Here is a 6,836-nt window from a genome sequence, read left to right as displayed (position 1 = left end):
CATTCTGTGTCGGCTTTGTGGCGCAGTGGGTAGAGCACCATGTACATTGCGTTCCGCCCGCAGGGTCGAGGGATCGAAACCAGGCGCCGGATAGTATTTTTTTATATAGTGTAAGGGGACGGGTGCGGACAACGACGGTGCGGACTACGACGGACGTCAACGCGGTTGACATCGTGAGTTACTGAAATGCTCTGCATTTAAAAGAAGATCGGCCCCGCTCGCGAGCTCGAGTTTGAGTGTTCCATGACCACCACGAGAACAGGACATCTTAGTCCTGCGTTCCCTGTTTGATCGGTCATAATGACATCGCAGCACTTGTTAGGAACTATATTCAGAAAGTTGGCGGTGCGTAGACGTCTCACTGCCATTTACATGCTTACAATAATGAATAATAAGAACAGCTTACTATAAAGATCGTGCTGTAAGTTTGTTTTCGTTGTTAAGCTGAAAGTTTAAAAAATCGGCAACGCAAACCTCATTCACACGACCTCCTGCCCTCGCATGCACAATGTGGCAAGTGGGGCACCTTGGGTTTCAGCGAATAACTAGAGTTCGCATCACAACTACATTGGGGGGGGGGGGGAGGAGGGGGGAGAGGGGAGGGGAACCAAACGGCAGCTGTACGCGCTGGGCTTACGCCCAACAACCGCCCAGCTGTTAAGTGGGGCCGCACAGGCCGCCAGTTTCAACCCGTGCCCTCCTTTTGTCCGACCTCTATCTTGAAAATGTTGTACCGCCCGCTTCGTGTGTTTACACGTTGAACATTTTATTGCGTGGGCTTTATGGGTATTTATTGGGAAACTCGCTTCGTGTGTTTACACGTTCATGTTACTTATTGCGCGCTTGTGACTTGATGAGTAATTGCATTTTAGGCGGTTATAGCGCTATGTTGGTCGGCCTCCTAAATATATATTTTTCCCACATGCCCTGCTGATAACAGCACCGCCTTCATACGCGCGATTCTTAAAGCACTTTAAAGGGACACTGAAGTGAATTTGTCAAGCTCCCGTTTTTGCTTGCACTGTGTAGACTGGCTCAGATTAGCACACTTTTCGTCGTTTTTACGATTGACAAATCGGTAATTATTTTACAAAGCGCGATTGAAGAAAAACTACCACGCGCGGTTTGCGGCGGCCGCACCAACTAAAGCTGTGACGTTAGGAGGAGCGGGCACCGTGATTGGACGATGCCCAAGGTGAGCAACCAAACAAGTTTCGGTTTCGGTTTCGGTTCTGTAAAACACAACCGGTGGCGTTGTTGGATGGGCCTTCTCAATGACTCAGTAATCATCGTACCGCGCTTCTGCCATGTTGTCAGCTGTAAAAATGCATAAAGATAAGCCTCCTAGGACGGCTTGGAATCATAGCATTCACTAGCCGAAACCTACGCAGTGCATGAACGCCCTCCGCGTACCCGTAGACGCCCAAATGTCATGCGCTTTTCCCCCATAATTGGAGCTTGCCTACCTCATGCCTGTATCGTAAAAAGCGTGTTCGCACCAGGCCAAGGGTCTGTTCATTCTGGCCTGTGCCCACTGCCTGCAAGCAGTCGGTGCTTATGGCAACAGCACGCCAACGAGAACTCGCTAGCGCGCCATGCATGTGCCAGCCTGCGCGCGTTTTGTGAACTAGTTCGTGTAGCCATGGACGTTGCGGCCCAAAAAAAGGTGAACTCAATATAGAAAACATCGGCGGGAAACAAAAAAGTTAACTTACAAAAAAAAAGCACGTACCCGCGGGGATTCGAACTCGTGACTTGCAAAACATTTGCAGTGGCATACCCAGCGCCCCAGACTACTGAGCCACGGAGCGGGACGCGGAGGCCTTGCTAATATGCTAATATAGGGTATATATTGTACAACCGGTTTACACTTTTATTTAGTTTTGGCATTTCAAGCAGCTTAGGTGACTATTTGTTGTACTGCGATCGTGCAGTAAGCGTCGCCCGAGTTTCCACAGTAGCTCACGTCTAGCAATTGCATTTCGTAGACGGAAAAGCGTTCGCAGATGCGTAGTCGTGCTGCTGACCGCTGTGCTTGTTCGCCCAGCGCAAAAAAGTGCTTCCCGCGCCCTAGTTTTACGCTGTACGGTAAAAATATCAGTTGATTTTATTTCCTTAGTACCTATATTGACTTCGCTGACTCTTCTCCCGCCTTCAAGAGGCCTTATATTTTCCTACTGGCGTACCAGTCAGCGAAGCGTCGCATGTGCGCTTGTGCAGCACTCGTGTGAAGGGAACTTGACTTGGAGCTAGATACAGTGTACAAACAAACCAAGTAAAGAAATGCACATTCTTCCATTCACAAACGTGTCCTGGCTTCGTTTCAACTAAGCGAACGAATTGCGACCAAGCAATTTTTTTTAACCTCCTTGATTGCGACGACCTGCCGGCGGCCGGCGGACGAAACGCTGGGCCGACTGACTCTGTCGGCCGGGGGAGCCGTGCAGTAGCGCAGCCGTGGCGCAGCCAATTGCCAGCTCATCCTCTCCTGACGTCACACGAAAACGCCACAGAAAATGGGCGAGCGTAAAGAGAGGAGGACAGCATTTTCGAATTAGTTTTTCTACTAAATAAAATCGCGTAAACGCGCCTAGAGTGGTCGAAACATGGCCTGGGGACTCCGGACTACAATTTGCGCTAGTAATCCCGCAATGTTTACATATCACTTCAGTGTCCCTTTAAAGCTCGTCCTCCAGAAATTGCCGCATGACCCCCGACGTTTCAGCAGATCGAAACTCAGATTGCTCCTCGCCGATGAAACATTGAACGTCCGTGTGATCGAGATTTCTGCGCATGTTAAAGATTCCCAGGTGCTGAAAATTAATCCGGAGCGCCCCACTACGGCGTTTTATCACCCGTGTAGCGTTGGCGCGTTAAGCGGCACTCACCAGATCACATTCCTATCGGACTTACTAATTCATGACCAACGCGTGCTTGAAAACCAGTGTTCACCAATGCGAAAAGCTTTATGCATACATGGAAATATGCATAACAGCCCAGTTTGCTTCTTTTAGAAATATCGTGCAGCTTTACTGAAATAAAAAAATAAACAATAGGTACATTTTAGTTTATCTAGCCTTCAATAGATGGCGCTAGCGGTGTACCTAGTGCGAGATTATTTTTTTTCAGTACAGGAGTGGCGTATTTCTAAAGGAAGCAAGCTAGTGCGTTGTGCACATTCCTGTGTATTTGTAAAACTTTTCGCATTAGTGCCCAATGATATTAGCGGTGGCAGCCAGTGGGTCTCGAAGTTGAAAGTCTCATAGTAATGTTAACAGGTAAGCCCGCCTTAAACCCCCACAATCAACCAATGAACCATGGACGTATAGCCTGTTTCTATAAAGCGAAAGCTGTAAACGGGGGTCATTTACCGAAATGGGCAGCCTGGCATCTGTAGCGTAGAAACGGCTCCTGAGCTCTTATTGGCTGCGACACGTTTCACAACGCGTGCATGTGCTTTAAAAGTAAAAACACAAAAACACAAGCCCGCACCGCTGTTGCTTAAGAGAGAGAGAGAGAGAGAGAGAGAGAGGGCGTGTCAACACCCTGTCAAGCGCAATTAGCGGGTGCGATGGGCGCAGCGGCCGTTGTCCAGCGTGCAACGGACAGGGCACGTGGTTGCCGCTCTCCCTGGACATGTATACGCTAGTTCACCGAAGTGGAACTAAGTTAGCGAAACCAGGCGAACGCAGCTACAGGAGCGAAGCGAGGACATCACGCGCAGCGTAGAACTCCGAGGAACACGCAATCGGACACTTAGGCTTTGGCGTCCGCAACTCGTAAGGAGTGCTTATCTACCCCCTACCCTCACAAACCTGCACACTGTGTAGCTGTTGTTGGCCAACACACATCACCAAACGACACAGCGGCTACCATCCTAACTAGCAACACAACCACGGCGGAGGAGGCAGCCATTGCCCTTGCGCTCACCCAGCGCCCCACCCCCCAATTCGTCCTCTCTGACTGTCAGCAGGCCATCCGCAATTTTATTCGCTGTAACATCTCTCCCATGGCATTAAAAATTATCTCCAAAAATCCTCCATCCGACATCGTGACCCTGCTGTGGGCACCAGCCCACACAGGCGTAGGCGCTAATGAAGTGGTGCACGTACGTGCTCGCGAACTAATTCACCGGGTCGCCATTTTCACAACGCCTGCACGCGATGCCCCTGCAGGCAAGCCAGCCTCCCTCCTGCAATACAGGGATATTGCCCTGCACTACCGCCTTCTCCGCCGCCGATACCCACCCCCGCACCCACACCTCTCCCCGGAGGCGGGCCACATGCTGCGCATCCTGCAAACACACACCTTCCCACACAGAACACAATTAATACACAGTCATCCACACCGCTTTACTGACCCTACCTGTCCATCCAGCGGGGCACTCGACACTTACTACCATTCCCTCTGCGAATGCCCCGCAGACCCGTACTTCCCCGTTCCCTCCCCTCACCACTGGGAGCAGATGTTGCGTGACCCCTGGGAGACAGGCCAAGTCCTGACCACCTCCCGGGCCCTGGCGGTCGCGGCGGCCCTGTGGGCCTCCTCCACCCCCAACACCTGATCCCGATGGACGAAAAACGTATTCCTTCCTTCCTTCCTTATCCTTGGAGCTTTTCTTATTACAAGAGTACGGCAAATATAGCGTCCATGTAGGCAGCATTGGCTTCCATTTTAAGTGCGGAGCACTTTAGGGTACCGCCTTGTTGTAGCTCGTTCGCTATCACGATGTATAGCCACGTACCACCCGAAATCACGAAAAATAGCGGCGTAACGGACCCGAACAGAGCCCCACGTCGTAACGGCGTAATACACCTTAGAAATACAAGCGGTTGATATAGTCATAACCGTTCGAAACTCCTGAACCGCTGGCACTTGTCATAAATCTCCCCACTGTGTAGCGCAGAGAAAACTGCAGGTACATTTCAGGCAAAATCTCTGTAATTAACCCGCAGACCCTGAGTTTATTTAGTTAAGCGGGATTCACACGACGGAGGAACAGGCGCGCGGAGGCGGGCGGATATGTGACGTCAAACGCACGTGACCGGATTATCCGTCCTGGCGGCCCATCCACACGTGCGGAGCTACGCAGAGTGACTAGCAGACGACAGCGCCGAGGAACAGGTTTCATTCCCCGCCGAGGGCCACCGCCGTCGAACGAAAACATGCGGAGGGGTTTTCTTTCGCGGAGCCTCCGCGGGCTATCCCCACCGACGGGCGGAGCCTGAAACCGGTCACTTCAGCTGGTCCCGCGGGCCAAAAAAAGAGGGTTTCTCCGTCGTGTGAATTCCGCTTCAGGACCGCTCGTGGGGTTGTGTTTCCGATAGTAAGACACGCGTGCAGAACTACGCAGTAAGGCTCAGGCTCGTGGGAGATGTAAGCAAGCACAAAAAGAACAGAACTCCCGCTCGTGCTGCTCCAGGCAGAGGGAACGCTCGCACATTGAAGGCGGGAAATTTGAATTGCGTTGGATAAAACTGTTCAATTCATCAACAGAGGAGTGAAACAGGGAGGGGAAGACCGGGAGCGGTGGTAGCATTGAGCGGATTACGGCGCCACTGCCCATTATGGCGAATCACTGCCCTGCACTTCGGACAGCCTTCCCCTTGAGTGGAAGAGTTTTTTTAGCGTTCATATGAAACATATTTCGCCAACTTTGTTTCACAAAGGCTGACGAGTTTCATGCAGAATTAACTATCACTATATAATCTGGATTAGGTTAGGTTAGGTATAACTTTATTTATGCTTGGAAAACGACCATTTTTATTCGCCGTGGCGCGTACCTGGCGTTGACCTAGGGTTTGCAGTTACTCTGCACAGCGCCAACGCACCCCGTTGCTGTGTCGCGTGGCCTGTGTTTTCCGAGCGCACACCGGGCCTGCTGGGCGGCCCAAAATTGAACGTTCTTGTCGTTACTGCGCACTGCTTCTTGGAGTTTCGGCGGATACGTCCTTGACTTCGCTTCGTCTGGAAACCGGACAGAGTCCCAGAAGATGTGCCACTGGTCCTCCAGATCCACTTTACACACTTTGCACAGACCACTCATAAAATCCTGGGTTTAATACGTGCAGCGTTGCCGGCGGGAGGATGGACCCGGTTTGGAGCTGCCGTAGCAACACGACCTCCTCCCGGCTCAGTCCTTAATGGGGGGCGGGGGGGGGAGGGGGAAGGAAGGGGCATTAATTGTCGAGCTAGGCGGTAGGCCTTGGTGATTTCAGTGTAGCTTGCTAAGCGGTCTTTGCTCTCGAACCACCACGGACGGTCGGTATCGGGGCAGCGGAAGGTAAGTGCACGCGCCTCCGAGTGAGCCGTCTCGTTGTGGTTGGACGTAGTTGCGCACTCGCCCATGTGCGCCGGGAACCACTTGATGTGGTCTTCTCTGTCTTGAAGCTTGGTCTTTCCGATGATGGCGGCCGCATGGGTGCACATTCGGCCTTTGGTGAAGTTCCGCACGGCGGTTCTTGAGTCTCTGAGCACGGTGTGAGACTCAGCCTCAGAGATCGCCAGAGCGATGGAGACCTTTTCGGCGTCCGTGGCGCCCGTGCACCGCACGCTTGGTGCCGCTGTCGTGGTACCCGTGGTAGCCTTGACGGCCACCGCGACGAAACCTTCTCGTTGGTACTCCGCCGCGTCGACGTAACGCGCGTGCTCGTCTTTTGCATGTCGTTCGACGAGGGTCTTGGCCCGCGCCGCTCGCCCCTCCTTGTAGTATTCTGGGTGGACGTTCTTGGGGATCGGTTCCACTCGTATGTGGGTCCGTGCATCCTCGCCGATGTCGCTCGACTTCCGGTCCGGTGTTGGATTATTGATTGCTTTTCACACAGATGCCCTGTATT

This window comes from Haemaphysalis longicornis, unplaced genomic scaffold, assembly GCF_048455015.1.
Source record: "Haemaphysalis longicornis isolate Haplotype H1 unplaced genomic scaffold, Haemaphysalis longicornis Haplotype H1 scaffold_7, whole genome shotgun sequence".
NCBI classification, from domain to species: Eukaryota; Metazoa; Arthropoda; class Arachnida; order Ixodida; family Ixodidae; genus Haemaphysalis; species Haemaphysalis longicornis.
Note: the sequence above shows the minus strand (reverse complement) of the source record.